A 14,985-nucleotide genomic window follows, 5' to 3' on the forward strand; every position below is an offset into this window, starting at 1 on the left:
CCCACTCTAACCTCTTTTTTTTTTTCCCTTCCCCTCCCTCATGGGTTTCTGTTAAGTTTCTCAGGATCCACATAAGAGTGAAACCATATGGTATCTGTCTTTCTCTGTATGGCTTATTTCACTTAGCATCACACTCTCCAGGTCCATCCACGTTGCTACAAAAGGCCATATTTCATTCTTTCTCATTGCCACATAGTATTCCATTGTGTATATAAACCACAATTTCTTTATCCATTCATCAGTTGATGGACATTTAGGCTCTTTCCACAATTTGGCTATTGTTGAGAGTGCTGCTATAAACATTGGGGTACAAGTGCCCCTATGCATCAGTACTCCTGTATCCCTTGGATAAATTCCTAGCAGTGCTATTGCTGGGTCATAGGGTAGGTCTATTTTTAATTTTCTGAGGAACCTCCACACTGCTTTCCAGAGCGGCTGCACCAATTTGCATTCCCACCAACAGTGCAAGAGGGTTCCCGTTTCTCCACATCCTCTCCAGCATCTATAGTCTCCTGATTTGTTCATTTTGGCCACTCTGACTGGCGTGAGGTGATACCTGAGTGTGGTTTTGATTTGTATTTCCCTGATAAGGAGCGACGCTGAACATCTTTTCATGTGCCTGTTGGCCATCCAGATGTCTTCTTTAGAGAAGTGTCTATTCATGTTTTCTGCCCATTTCTTCACTGGGTTATTTGTTTTTCGGGTGTGGAGTTTGGTGAGCTCTTTATAGATTTTGGATACTAGCCCTTTGTCCGATATGTCATTTGCAAATATCTTTTCCCATTCTGTTGGTTGCCTTTTAGTTTTGTTGGTTGTTTCCTTTGCTGTGCAGAACCTTTTTATCTTCATAAGGTCCCAGTAATTCACTTTTGCTTTTAATTCCCTTGCCTTTGGGGATGTGTCGAGTAAGAGATTGCTAAGGCTGAGGTCAGAGAGGTCTTTTCCTGCTTTCTCCTCTAGGGTTTTGATGGTTTCTTGTCTGACATTCAGGTCCTTTATCTATTTTGAATTTATTTTTGTGAATGGTGTGAGAAAGTGGTCTAGTTTCAACCTTCTGCATGTTGCTGTCCAGTTCTCCCAGCACCATTTGTTGAAGAGGCTGTCTTTTTTCCATTGGATGTTCTTTCCTGCTTTGTCAAAGATGAGTTGGCCATACGTTTGTGGGTCTAGTTCTGGGGTTTCTATTCTATTCCATTGGTCTATGTGTCTGTTTTTGTGCCAATACCATGCTGTCTTGATGATGACAGCTTTGTAGTAGAGGCTAAAGTCTGGGATTGGGATGCCTCCTGCTTTGGTCTTCTTCTTCAAAATTCCTTTGGCTATTCGGGGCCTTATGTGGTTCCATATGAATTTTAGGATGGCTTGTTCTAGTTTTGAGAAGAATGCTGGTGCGATTTTGATTGGGATTGCATTGAATGTGTAGATAGCTTTGGGTAGTATTGACATTTTGACAATATTTATTCTTCCAATCCATGAGCAGGGAATGTCTTTCCATTTCTTTAAATCTTCTTCAATTTCCTTCATAAGCTTTCTATAGTTTTCAGCATACAGATCTTTTACATCTTTGGTTAGGTTTATTCCCAGGTATTTTATGCTTCTTGGTACAATTGTGAATGGGATCCGTTTCTTTATTTGTCTTTCTTTTTTTTTTTTTTTTTAATTTTTTTTTTTCAACGTTTATTTATTTTTGGGACAGAGAGAGACAGAGCATGAACGGGGGAGGGGCAGAGAGAGAGAGAGACACAGAATCGGAAACAGGCTCCAGGCTCCGAGCCATCAGCCCAGAGCCCGACACGGGGCTCGAACTCACGGACCGCGAGATCGTGACCTGGCTGAAGTCGGACGCTTAACCGACTGCGCCACCCAGGCGCCCCTTTATTTGTCTTTCTGTTGCTTCATTGTTAGTGTATAAGAATGCCACTGATTTCTGTACATTGATTTTGTATCCTGCAACTTTGCTGAATTCCTGTATCAGTTCTAGTAGACTTTTGGTGGAGTCTATCGGATTTTCCATGTATAATATCATGTCATCTGCAAAAAGCGAAAGCTTGACTTCATCTTTGCCAATTTTGATGCCTTTGATTTCCTTTTGTTGTCTGATTGCTGATGCTAGAACTTCCAACACTATGTTAAACAACAGCGGTGAGAGTGGGCATCCCTGTCGTGTTCCTGATCTCAGGGAAAAAGCTCTCAATTTTTCCCCGTTGAGGATGATGTTAGCTGTGGGCTTTTCATAAATGGCTTTTATGATCTTTAAGTATGTTCCTTCTATCCCGACTTTCTCAAGGGTTTTTATTAAGAAAGGGTGCTGGATTTTGTCAAAGGCCTTTTCTGCATCGATTGACAGGATCATATGGTTCTTCTCTTTTTTTTTATTAATGTGATGTATCACGTTGATTGATTTGCGAATGTTGAACCAGCCCTGCATCCCAGGAATGAATCCCACTTGATCATGGTGAATAATTCTTTTTATATGCCGTTGAATTTGATTTGCTAGTATCTTATTGAGAATTTTTGCATCTATATTCATCAGGGATATTGGCCTGTAGTTCTTTTTTTTTACTGGGTCTCTGTCTGGTTTAGGAATCAAAGTAATACTGGCTTCATAGAATGAGTCTGGAAGTTTTCCTTCCCTTTCTATTTCTTGGAATAGCTTGAGAAGGATAGGTATTATCTCTGCTTTAAACGTCTGGTAGAATTCCCCTGGGAAGCCATCTGGTCTGGACTCTTATTTGTTGGGAGATTTTTGATAACCGATTCAATTTCTTCACTGGTTATGGGTCTGTTCAAGCTTTCTATTTCCTCCTGATTGAGTTTTGGAAGAGTGTGGGTGTTTAGGAATTTGTCCATTTCTTCCAGGTTGTCCAATTTGTTGGCATATAATTTTTCATAGTATTCCCTGATAATTGTTTGTATCTCTGAGGGATTGGTTGTAATAATTCCATTTTCATTCATGATTTTATCTATTTGGGTCATCTCCCTTTTCTTTTTGAGAAGCCTGGCTAGAGGTTTGTCAATTTTGTTTATTTTTTGAAAAAAACAACTCTTGGTTTCGTTGATCTGCTCTACAGTTTTTTTAGATTCTATATTGTTTATTTCTGCTCTGATCTTTATTATTTCTCTTCTTCTGCTGGGTTTAGGCTGCCTTTGCTGCTCTGCTTCTAGTTCCTTTAGGTGTGCTGTTAGAGTTTGTATTTGGGATTTTTCTTGTTTCTTGAGATAGGCCTGGATTGCGATGTATTTTCCTCTCAGGACTGCCTTCGCTGCATCCCAAAGAGTCTGGATTGTTGTATTTTCATTTTTGTTTGTTTCCATGTATTTTTTAATTTCTTCTCTGATTGCCTGGTTGACCCACTCATTCTTTAGTAGGGTGTTCTTTAACCTTCATGCTTTTGGAGGTTTTCCAGACTTTTTCCTGTGGTTGATTTCAAGCTTCATAGCATTGTGGGCTGAAAGTATGCATGGTATAATTTCAATTCTTGTAAACTTATGAAGGGCTGTTTTGTGACCCAGTATATGATCTATCTTGGAGAATGTTCCATGTGAACTCGAGAAGAAAGTATATTCTGTTGCTTTGGGATGCAGAGTTCTAACTATATCTGTCAAGTCCATCTGATCCAGTGTATCATTCAGGGCCCTTGTTTCTTTATTGACCATGTGTCTAGATGATCTATCCATTTCTGTAAGTGGAGTGTTAAAGTCCCCTGCAATTACCACATTCTTATCAATAAGGTTGCTTATGTTTATGAATAATTGTTTTATATATTTGGGGGCTCCGGTATTCGGCGCATAGATATTTATAATTGTTAGCTCTTCCTGATGGATAGACCCTGTAACTATTATATAATGCCCTTCTTCATCTCTTGTTACCGACTTTAATTTAAAGTCTAGTTTGTCTGATATAAGTATGGCTACTCCAGCTTTCTTTTGGCTTCCAGTAGCATGAAAAATAGTTCTCCATCCCCTCACTCTCAATCTAAAGGTGTCCTCAGGTCTAAAATGAGTCTCTTGTAGACAGCAAATAGATGGGTCTTGTTTTTTTATCCATTCTGATACCCTATGTCTTTTGGTTGGCGCATTTAATCCATTTACATTCAGTGTTATTATAGAAAGATACGGGTTTAGAGTCATTGTGATGTCTGTATGTTTTATGCTTGTAGCGATGTCTCTGGCACTTTGTCTCACAGGATCCCCCTTAGGATCTCTTGTAGGGCTGGTTTAGTGGTGACAAATTTCTTCAGTTTTTGTTTGTTTGGGAAGACCTTTATCTCTCCTTCTATTCTAAATGACAGACTTGCTGGATAAAGGATTCTCGGCTGCATATTTTTTCTGTGTAGCACACTGAAAATCTCGTGCCAATCCTTTCTGGCCTGCCAAGTTTCTTTTCTTTTTTTTTTTTTTTTATATGAAATGTATTGTCAAATTGGTTTCCATACAACACCCAGTGCTCATCCCAAAAGGTGCCCTCCTCAATACCCATCACCCACTCTCCCCTCCCTCCCGCCCCCCATCAACCCTCAGTTTGTTCTCAGTTTTTAACAGTCTCTTATGCTTTGGCTCTCTCCCACTCTAACCTCTTTTTTTTTTTTTTTTTTTTCTTTTTTCCTCCCCCTCCCTCATGGGTTCCTGTTAAGTTTCTCAGGATCCACATAAGAGTGAAACCATATGGTATCTGTCTTTCTCTGTATGGCTTATTTCACTTAGCATCACACTCTCCAGTTCCATCCACGTTGCTACAAAAGGCCATATTACATTTTTTCTCATTGCCACGTAGTATTCCATTGTGTATATAAACCACAATTTCTTTATCCATTCATCAATTGATGGACATTTAGGCTCTTTCCATAATTTGGCTATTGTTGAGAGTGCTGCTATGAACATTGGGGTACAAGTGCCCCTATGCATCAGTACTCCTGTATCCCTTGGATAAATTCCTAGCAGTGCTATTGCTGGGTCATAGGGTAGGTCTATTTTTAATTTTCTGAGGAACCTCCACACTGCTTTCCAGAGCGGCTGCACCAATTTGCATTCCCACCAACAGTGCAAGAGGGTTCCCGTTTCTCCACATCCTCTCCAGTATCTATAGTCTCCTGATTTGTTCATTTTGGCCACTCTAACTGGCGTGAGGTGATACCTGAGTGTGGTTTTGATTTGTATTTCCCTGATGAGGAGCGACGCTGAACATCTTTTCATGTGCCTGTTGGCCATCCGGATGTCTTCTTTAGAGAAGTGTCTATTCATGTTTTCTGCCCATTTCTTTTTTTTTTTTTTTTCAACGTTTATTTATTTTTGGGACAGAGAGAGACAGAGCATGAACGGGGGAGGGGCAGAGAGAGGGAGACACAGAATCGGAAACAGGCTCCAGGCTCTGAGCCATCAGCCCAGAGCCTGACGCGGGGCTCGAACTCACGGACCGCGAGATCGTGACCTGGCTGAAGTCGGACGCTTAACCGACTGCACCACCCAGGCGCCCCATCTGCCCATTTCTTCACTGGGTTATTTGTTTTTCGGGTGTGGAGTTTGGTGAGCTCTTTATAGATTTTGGATACTAGCCCTTTGTCCGATATGTCATTTGCAAATATCTTTTCCTATTCCGTTGGTTGCCTTTTAGTTTTGTTGGTTGTTTCCTTTGCTGTGCAGAAGCTTTTTATCTTCACAAAGTCCCAGTAATTCACTTTTGCTTTTAATTCCCTTGCCTTTGGGGATGTGTCGAGTACGAGATTGCTAAGGCTGAGGTCAGAGAGGTCTTTTCCTGCTTTCTCCTCTAAGGTTTTGATGGTTTCCTGTCTCACATTCAGGTCCTTTATCCATTTTGAGTTTATTTTTGTGAATGGTGTGAGAAAGTGGTCTAGTTTCAACCTTCTGCATGTTGCTGTCCAGTTCTCCCAGCACCATTTGTTGAAGAGGCTGTCTTTTTTCCATTGGATGTTCTTTCCTGCTTTGTCAAAGATGAGTTGGCCATACGTTTGTGGGTCTAGTTCTGGGGTTTCTATTCTATTCCATTGGTCTATGTGTCTGTTTTTGTGCCAATACCATGCTGTCTTGATGATGACAGCTTTGTAGTAGAGGCTAAAGTCTGGGATTGTGATGCCTCCTGCTTTGGTCTTCTTCTTCAAAATTCCTTTGGCTATTCGGGGCCTTTTGTGGTTCCATATGAATTTTAGGATTGCTTGTTCTAGTTTCGAGAAGAATGCTCGTGCAATTTTGATTGGGATTGCATTGAATGTGTAGATAGCTTTGGGTAGTATTGACATTTTGACAATATTTATTCTTCCAATCCATGAGCAGGGAATGTCTTTCCATTTCTTTAAATCTTCTTCAATTTCCTTCATAAGCTTTCTATAGTTTTCAGCATACAGATCCTTTACATCTTTGGTTAGATTTATTCCTAGGTATTTTATGCTTCTTTGTGCAATTATGAATGGTGGAATCTAAGTGATCAGCAGGACGCGAGGTGAGCCCAGCGTCCTCCTATGCTGCCATCTTCTGACCTCTCCCCTCAAAAGTGCCTTTTTGATTATTGATGTTTTTTTACACTGTGGAAAAGCTTTTTATTTTAATAGTTTATTTCTGCTCTTCCTTCCCTTGCTTGAGAAAAATAACTATAAAAATGTTGCTAAGGCTGATGTCAAGGAAATTACTGCTCACGTTTTCTCCTAGGAGTTTTATGGTTTAAGGTCTTACACTTAGCTCTTCAATCCATTTTGAGTTCATTTCTGTGTGGTATACGAAAGTGCTTCAATTTCTCCACCACCACTTCTTGAAGAGACTTCTTTCTCCCCATTGTTCTTGCCTCCTTTGTCATTGATTAATTGACTTTACAAATGTGGGTTTATTTGTAACACTGATCTGTGTGTCTATTTTTGTGCCAGTACCATTCCATTTTGGTTACTACAGCTTTGTAGTATATCTTTAAATCTCGGATTGTGATACCTCTAGTTCTTCTTTTTCCAGATTGCTTTGGCTTTTCAGGGTCTTTGTGGTTCCATACAAATTTTAGGATTGTTTGTTTTAGTTCTGTGAAAAATGCTGTTGGTATCTTGATAGAGATTGCATTAATCTTGTAGATTGCTTTGGGTAGTATGGGCATTTTAACATATTCTTCCAATCCATAGGCATGGAATCTCTTTCCATTTGTTTGTATCGTCTTCACTTTCTTTCATCAGTTTTTTATACTTTTCACAGTACAGGTCTTTCGCTTTCTTGGTTAAGTTTATCCCTGGGTATTTTCTTCTTTTTGGTGCAATTGAAAATGGGATTTATTTCTTAATTTCCCTTTCTTTTTTTTTTTTTTAATGTTTATTTACTTTTTTTTTTCAATGTTTATTTATTTTGGGGACAGAGAGAGACAGAGCATGAACGGGGGAGGGGCAGAGAGAGAGGGAGACACAGAATTGGAAACAGGCTCCAGGCTCTGAGCCATCAGCTCAGAGCCTGACGCGGGGCTCGAAATCACGGACTGCGAGATCGTGACCTGGCTGAAGTCAGACGCTTAACCGACTGCGCCACCCAGGCGCCCCGATTTTTTTAATTTTTTTTTTTTAACGTTTTTATTTATTTTTGAGACAGAAAGAGACAGAGCATGAACAGGGGAGGGTCAGAGAGAGAGGGAGACACAGAATCGGAAGCAGGCTCCAGGCTCTGAGCCATCAGCCCAGAGCCCGATGCGGGGCTCGAACTCACGGACCGCGAGATCGTGACCTGGCTGAAGTCGGACGCTTAACCGACTGCGCCACCCAGGCGCCCCCCAATGTTTATTTACTTTTAAGAGAGAGAGAGAGCACTGTGCTGATAGAGAGCCCAATGTGGGGCTCAAACTCCTAAACCATGAGATCATAACTGGAGCTGGAGTCAGACTCTTAACCCACTGAGCCACCTAGGCACCTCCTTAGTTTCCCTTTCTGCTATATTGTTATTACTGTACAGAAATATAACACATTTCTATGTATCAGTTTTGTATCTTATACTTTTACTGAATTTATTTATTAGTTTTAATGGGTTTTTTTGGTGGCATCTTCAGGATTTTCTATGTATAGTATGTCATCTGCAAATAAAATTTTACTTCTTCCTTGCTGATTTGGATTCCTTTTATTTCTTGTGTGATTGATGTCACCAGGACTTCCAGTACTATGTTGAATACAAGTGGTGAGAGTGGACATTCTTGTCTTGTTCTTGATCTTAGAGGAAGAGCTCTCAGTTTTTCACCACTAAGTATGTTGATAGCTATGGGTTTGTCATATATGACTTTTATTACATTTAGGTACATTCCCTCTAAACCCATTTTGTTGAGTTTATATCAGGAGCAGATGTTGAATTTTGTCAAATGCTTTTTCTGCATCTACTGAGATGTTTTGTTGATGTGGTGTATCGTGATTGATTTGCAAATATTGAACCATTTTTGCATCCCAGGAATAAATCCCACTTGATTGTAGCAAGTGATCTTTTTAATGTATTGTTGAATGTTGTTTGCTAATAATTTGTTGAGGATTTTTGCATCTTAGTTCCTCAAGGATATTGGCCTGTAGGTGTTTTATTTGTTTGTTTTTACTGTTTTGTTGTTTTTTTTTTTTCTGTTTTTGCTATCAGAGTAATGCTGTCCATGTAGAATTGCATTTAGATGCTTGCCTTCCTCTTCTATTTTTTTTTTTTTTTTTTTTGGAATAGTTTGAGGAGATTAGGTATTAACTCTTCTTTAAATATTGGCAGAATTCACCTCTGAAGCCATCTGCTCCTGGACTTTTGTTTGGGAGTTTTTTGGTTACCAATTCACTTTTGTTATTGGTGGTTGATCTGTTCAGATTTTGTGTTTATTATGAATCAGTTTCAGGAGATAGTTTTAGGATTTTATCCATTTATTCTAGGTTGTCAAAATTGTTGGCAGTAATTTTTTGTAGTATTCTCTTATAATCCTTTGTATTATTGTTACTTCTCCTCTTTAATATCTCATTTTATTTATGTCCTCTGTCTTTTTCTTTCTTGATTAATATGGTTAAAGGTTTATCAATTTTATCTTTTCAAAATAGCAAGTTTTTTTCATTGATCTTTTTTATCTATTATGTAGTCTCTTTCATTTATTTCTCCTCTGGTCGTTATTGTTCCCTTCTTTCTACAAACCTTGGGCTCTTCTTGTTCTTCTTTTTCTAGCTACATTAGGTATAAGGTTAGATTATTTATTTGAGCTTTCTCTTGTTTTTTTGAGGTAAGTCTATATTGCTATAATTTCCCCTCTTAGAACTACTTTTGCTGCATTACAAAAATTTTGGACCTTGTGTTTTCATCTTCATTTGCCTCCATGTATTTTTTTATTTCCTATTTGATTTTTCTTGATCCATTGGCTGTTTAGTAGCATATTGTTTAGCCTCCACATGTTTGCATTTTTTTTCCAGTTTTTATTTTGTGATTAATTTCTAGCATCATACTGTAGTGGTCAGAAAAGATATATGATATTATTTCAATTTTATTAAATTTATTGAGACTTGTTTTATGTTATAACAGATCTATCCTGGAGACTATTCCATGTGAACTTGAAAAGAATATATATTCTGTCTATTTTGGGGTAACATGTTCTCTCTCTCTCTCTCTCTGTCTCTCTCTCTATATATATATATCTGTGAAGTCCAACTGGTCTAATGTGTCATTCAAAGACACTGTTTCCATATTGATATTCTGCCTGGATGATCTATCCATTGATGTAAGTGGGATGTTAAAGTCCTCTACTCTTACTGTAGTACTGTCAATTTTTCCTTTATTTCTGTTATCTTTGCTTTATATATTTAGGTGCTCCAATGTTGGGTTCATAAGATATTTAAAACTGTTACATCCTCTTGTTGAATTGGCCACTTTATCATTATGTTAATGCCCTTCCTTATCTGTTGTTACAGTCTTTGTTTCAGAGTCCTAGTTTATTTTGTCTGATTTAAGTATTGCTACCCCAATTTTTCCACCTATTCTATTTGCATGATATAACTTTATCCATTCCTTCCCTTTCAATCTGTATGTGTCTCTATGTCTGATTTGGGAAACCTCACACATAAAATTAACTATCACAATTATTTTACCCATCAGTAAAATAAGTTGGGCCATTTAAAATAGCATCATTTCCCACCTTAATGTTAGCCCACAAGGGATAATTTATATACCACTTTATAATAATAATCTGGTGCTTCTCTAACATGCATTTCTTAGTGCTTTGATGAGCAGTATGGGTCTGAGTCTTCCTACAGACGTAATTACAGTTTGGATGAGAAAACTACACATCATAAATCTACCCCTTCATTACTGTGTTCCTAAGTCTTTGTATTCTTCTTTTTAAAATACACACAGAATGTTCTGGAATGCTCAAATCATTCCATATAAGCCAATCTTGGATCAGAAGCACTTTCAGATACTTAAGCTAGCACGTTGACTTAAAAATTTCTGATGAATGTACACACATTGATAAAAAAAATGTAATATAAAAATGTCCTTCTTTCCCATTTAGGACCTTAGAAATCCATTCTCACACATATTTTTTAGATGAAAAATAAATTAGGAAAATCTTGAAAATTTCTGCTGTAACTTTACCCCATTCCTTGTTGGAATTTGCTTTTGGCTCCTGGGCATGTGGGATCTGACTCTATTCTGAGAAACATAAGTTTGGGGTAGTATCATGAGGAGAGTTGGTTTTTGCTTGCAAGGTAACTACCTAATGCGAAGACTCATAGGATCTCTAAACAAAGTAAAATCAGCCTTATAAGACAGAAATGAGGAGCTGCTTCTGCCAACATGGGAGGACTAGTAGGCTTGGAGGGCCTAAGAACTCAGATTCCTTTGAATCCACCTAAGTATATTCATTCCACTGGTGAGAATCCACTTTTATATGAAAAATTGCACTAAATTATATGAATCTTGATGACACTGTACTCTAATTCAGCCTACGTGATCAGATTGTACCTTTGATTTTTAGCTATATCATCATGATAAGAGATCATTTTAGAGTAGGCTCCTGATCCTTGATAATTCCTCAAACTAAGAATTTATACCTTGATTTATTTTCTTTGCCACTCCCTCTCTCCTTTTCTCTATTCCTTGTTCTGTCTCTCCTTCCTCTCTTTCCATGCCTCTCTTTTTTTCCCCTCCTTCCTATTTTCCTCTTTCTCCTCCTCCTTTTCCCCATTCTTCATCTGGTATCTGTATCTGGTATTAATTATAAACTACCAGTACAATTTACAGTCACAGTACTCATTTTATCAAGACTCATTTTAGAAACCTATTGTTCTAATAAAGCCTAAGCTTTACTCTTGTTGATATTGGATGATAATTTAATCTTAAAAAAAATTTTTAAGGTTTATTTATTCTTGAGACAGAGTATGAGCGGGGGAGGGGCAGAGAGAGAGAGAGAGAGAGAGAGAGAGAGAGAAAGAGAGAAAGAGAGAGAGAGGGGCAGAATATAAAGCAGGCTCCAGGCTCTGAACTGCCAGCACAGAGCCGGATGCGGGGCTTGAACCCACAGACCGCAAGATCATGACCTGAGCCAAAATCAGTCACTTAACCAACTGAGCCACTCAGGCACTCCAAATTTAAACTTTTTTTTTTTGTCATTTCACGCAATTTTGTGTGTTTTTTTCTAATGGTATTACACCATTATTGCTTTAATCCAAACCAGGTAAAATAATCGCAGAAGTCATCCTTCAGTGTTAACTTCCTGCTTCAAATATTGCATTAGTGTTGGAAACAGAAACCACTTATATTCAGAAGAAAAAGTTTAATTCAGAAAATTAGGTGGTCAGAGCATTATTTGAAGGGCTTAAGAAGACTATCCTAGAGTTGGTCTATAGGAATGATTCCTAGATATACACAGGATTAATTCACGAGAGCATTGTTTCACTGGAGGCCAATACTAGTGCAATAAGTACAAGAATACTCTGGGACTCTAATTCAGGCTTTGGAAATAAGCTGTCATGGAAAATGTCTCTTAACACAGAAGAAGAAAGATAATAGACATTTAAACATTGCTTCTTAACAATGCCTCTCCTAAATCTTAAACTAGTCCATCCAACAAGTAGAATTTAATTTAGGTAAAGAATCTAAGTTGCAAGGGACTCTGGAAAATAGAGTTTTCACCTTTCCAATCTCAATAGGATGGTGGACTGGAGGTTGAGGGATCCTTACTCCATTTTTACCAAAGATAGAAATATGGCAACATAGGAAGAGCCTGAATTTCCTTGCTTCCACGGACATACCAAATATGCAGCTACACACAGAAGTTCCCTCTTCAAGAAATCCAAAAACTAGATGAGTGACTTCTACACATCAAGCAACTGAGAACAACTCACATCAGAATAGGAAGAAAAACCTAAGATACGCTCTCACCAAAAGCTCCACCCCTGCCACAGTGCCATAAAATCGAGAGGGAAATCTCAATTATCAGCTTCTCCTTGAGGAGCAAAGGGTTTGAACTGTACATCCAGAGCTCCCAATTTTTAAAACTATTTATTTTATTGACAGACAGCTAACCTACAGTATTAATTTCAGGTATACAATATAGTGATTTGACAATTTTATACATCACTAAGTATAGCGCTTCTACTTTTGAGGCCAGCACCTGAGAGATGGGCCCCCAGATACCCTAGCTCTGAAAGCCAGTGGAGCTTGCATTCATGAACACCACAGGACCACAGCAAACAAAAAAGCTATTGTTAATGGGCACATGAGCACTGGCCGAGGCTCTTCCCTCCAGGACTCAGTGTAGAGGGAGCAGGCAAAAACACCCATTTGCCAGACTTTGGAGGGGATTTGACTGCATAGTTTACAAGCTGCTACCTGAAAGTCTGACTTCTAATCAAACTACATGTGGGTGCTGACTATGATCCTGCCAGGGGCCCAAAAGCCAGTATGCATTTGCTCTGATTTTATCTTTTGGCTTGGTCCAACAATAAACCAAGATTCTACCTTCTCCCTGGAAAGAGCTTGTCTACACATCTAGAGCTCCAGCTTTTTTTTTTTTTTTTAATTTTTTTTTTCAACGTTTATTTATTTTTGGGACAGAGAGAGACAGAGCATGAATGGGGGAGGGGCAGAGAGAGAGGGAGACACAGAATCGGAAACAGGCTCCAGGCTCTGAGCCATCAGCCCAGAGCCTGACGCGGGGCTCGAACTCACAGACCGCGAGATCGTGACCTGGCTGAAGTCAGACGCTTAACCGACTGCGCCACCCAGGCGCCCCAAGAGCTCCAGCTTTTGAGGCAACCACCTGAGGAACAGATCTTCAAATCACCTAGCTCTAGTACCCAACAGGGGTTGGCCTTCGCAAACCCTAAAGAAAATGCAATTTTCAAATGGACAAAAACACTTCATGTAACTATCATTCAGAACTAAGCACAGATGGAGCAGGCAAAAATTTCCATCTCCCATTTTCTCCCATACCAGGATATGGCTGTATGCTTTCCCAGGTGCTGCCTGAAGTTCTGGCTTTTCATCTCTACACGTGATGACTGGGATCGTCCCAGGAGCATGATAGAGCTGGTGGGCACCTTCTTTACTGTTTTCCCCCAACTTATTCTAAAAATAAAAGTCAAGTATCCAGTTTCTCCCTAGAAGGAGCTTGTCCACATATCTTTTACCCCAAGTCTTATGGATGTCACCCAACTGTTACCCAAAAATCACCCAGTGCTAGGATCTGTTTTGGCATTAGTGAGTCCCCAGGGATAACACAAAACAAAGAAGCAGTTCTACTTGGGCACATAAGCAAATCCAGAGATTCTTCCCTCTGGCTCAACATGGAGTAGGAAAATCTATCACCTAGCTTGAGTTTCTCCCTGATGGAGGCTAGACTACCTATCTAATGTCCTGACTTTCCCAGCTGAGCTTCTAGTTAGCCTACTTCAGAAAGCTGAAGGCGAGACAATTAATTAGTAGTCGTCCTGGTACCTGAATAGGTATATGGACATTTCCCACACCTTTGGGAAACTGACAAGTCTTGGAACATCCTAAGCTGCTTCGATCTCAAAGGTTTGAGAACCTCATCCTGGGCTAATTGATGAGGCTTGTCTATGAGAAGCCAGTCTGATGAGATAGAGAGGCGTGTTTTAGCTAATGTGCAGAAACCTACATATAGTGCTAATAAAAACTAAGAAATGAGAGGCGCCTGGGTGGCGCAGTCGGTTAAGCGTCCGACTTCAGCCAGGTCACGATCTCGCGGTACGTGAGTTCGAGCCCCGCGTCGGGCTCTGGGCTGATGGCTCAGAGCCTGGAGCCTGTTTCCGATTCTGTGTCTCCCTCTCTCTCTGCCCCTCCCCTGTTCATGCTGTGTCTCTTTCTGTCCCAAAAATAAATAAACGTTGAAAAAAAATTAAAAAAAAAAAAACTAAGAAATGAAAATATTTCCAAACAAGATAAATCTCTAAAAACCAACCTTAATGAAAGAGAGAAATGATTGAATTAATAAAGAGTTCAAAATAATGGTCATGAAGATGATCACTGAGGTAAGGAGACTAATGCATGAACAAAGTGAGAATACCAATATGGAAAAATATTTAAAAGTACCAAACACATTTTAGAACTGAAGAACACAATAATTGAACTGAAAAATTCAACAGAAGGGCTCAACAGCAGACTAGACCAAGCAAAATAAATGATCAGAGAACTTGGATCATATGTTAGACCACAAAACAAGTCTTAACAAATTTAAGAAGCTTGAAATCCTATCAAGCATCTCCCTCTACAACAATAGTATGAAACTAGAAATCAATTATAGGAAGAAAACTGGAAAATTCACAAATATATGGAGATTAACCAACATACTCGTGGGCCACCAATTGGTCAAAGAAGAAATCAAAAGAGAAATTAAATACCTGACATAAATGAAAAGGGAATGACAATATACCAAACATAAGGGATGCAGCAAAAGCAATTCAGAGAGGGAAGTTGAGTAATAAATGCTTGCCTTAAGAAAAAGGCAAGACCTCAAAAAACCTAACTTTAAACACCAAGGAAGTAGAAAAGAAC

Source organism: Leopardus geoffroyi, chromosome C2, assembly GCF_018350155.1.
Source record: "Leopardus geoffroyi isolate Oge1 chromosome C2, O.geoffroyi_Oge1_pat1.0, whole genome shotgun sequence".
NCBI lineage: Eukaryota > Metazoa > Chordata > Mammalia > Carnivora > Felidae > Leopardus > Leopardus geoffroyi.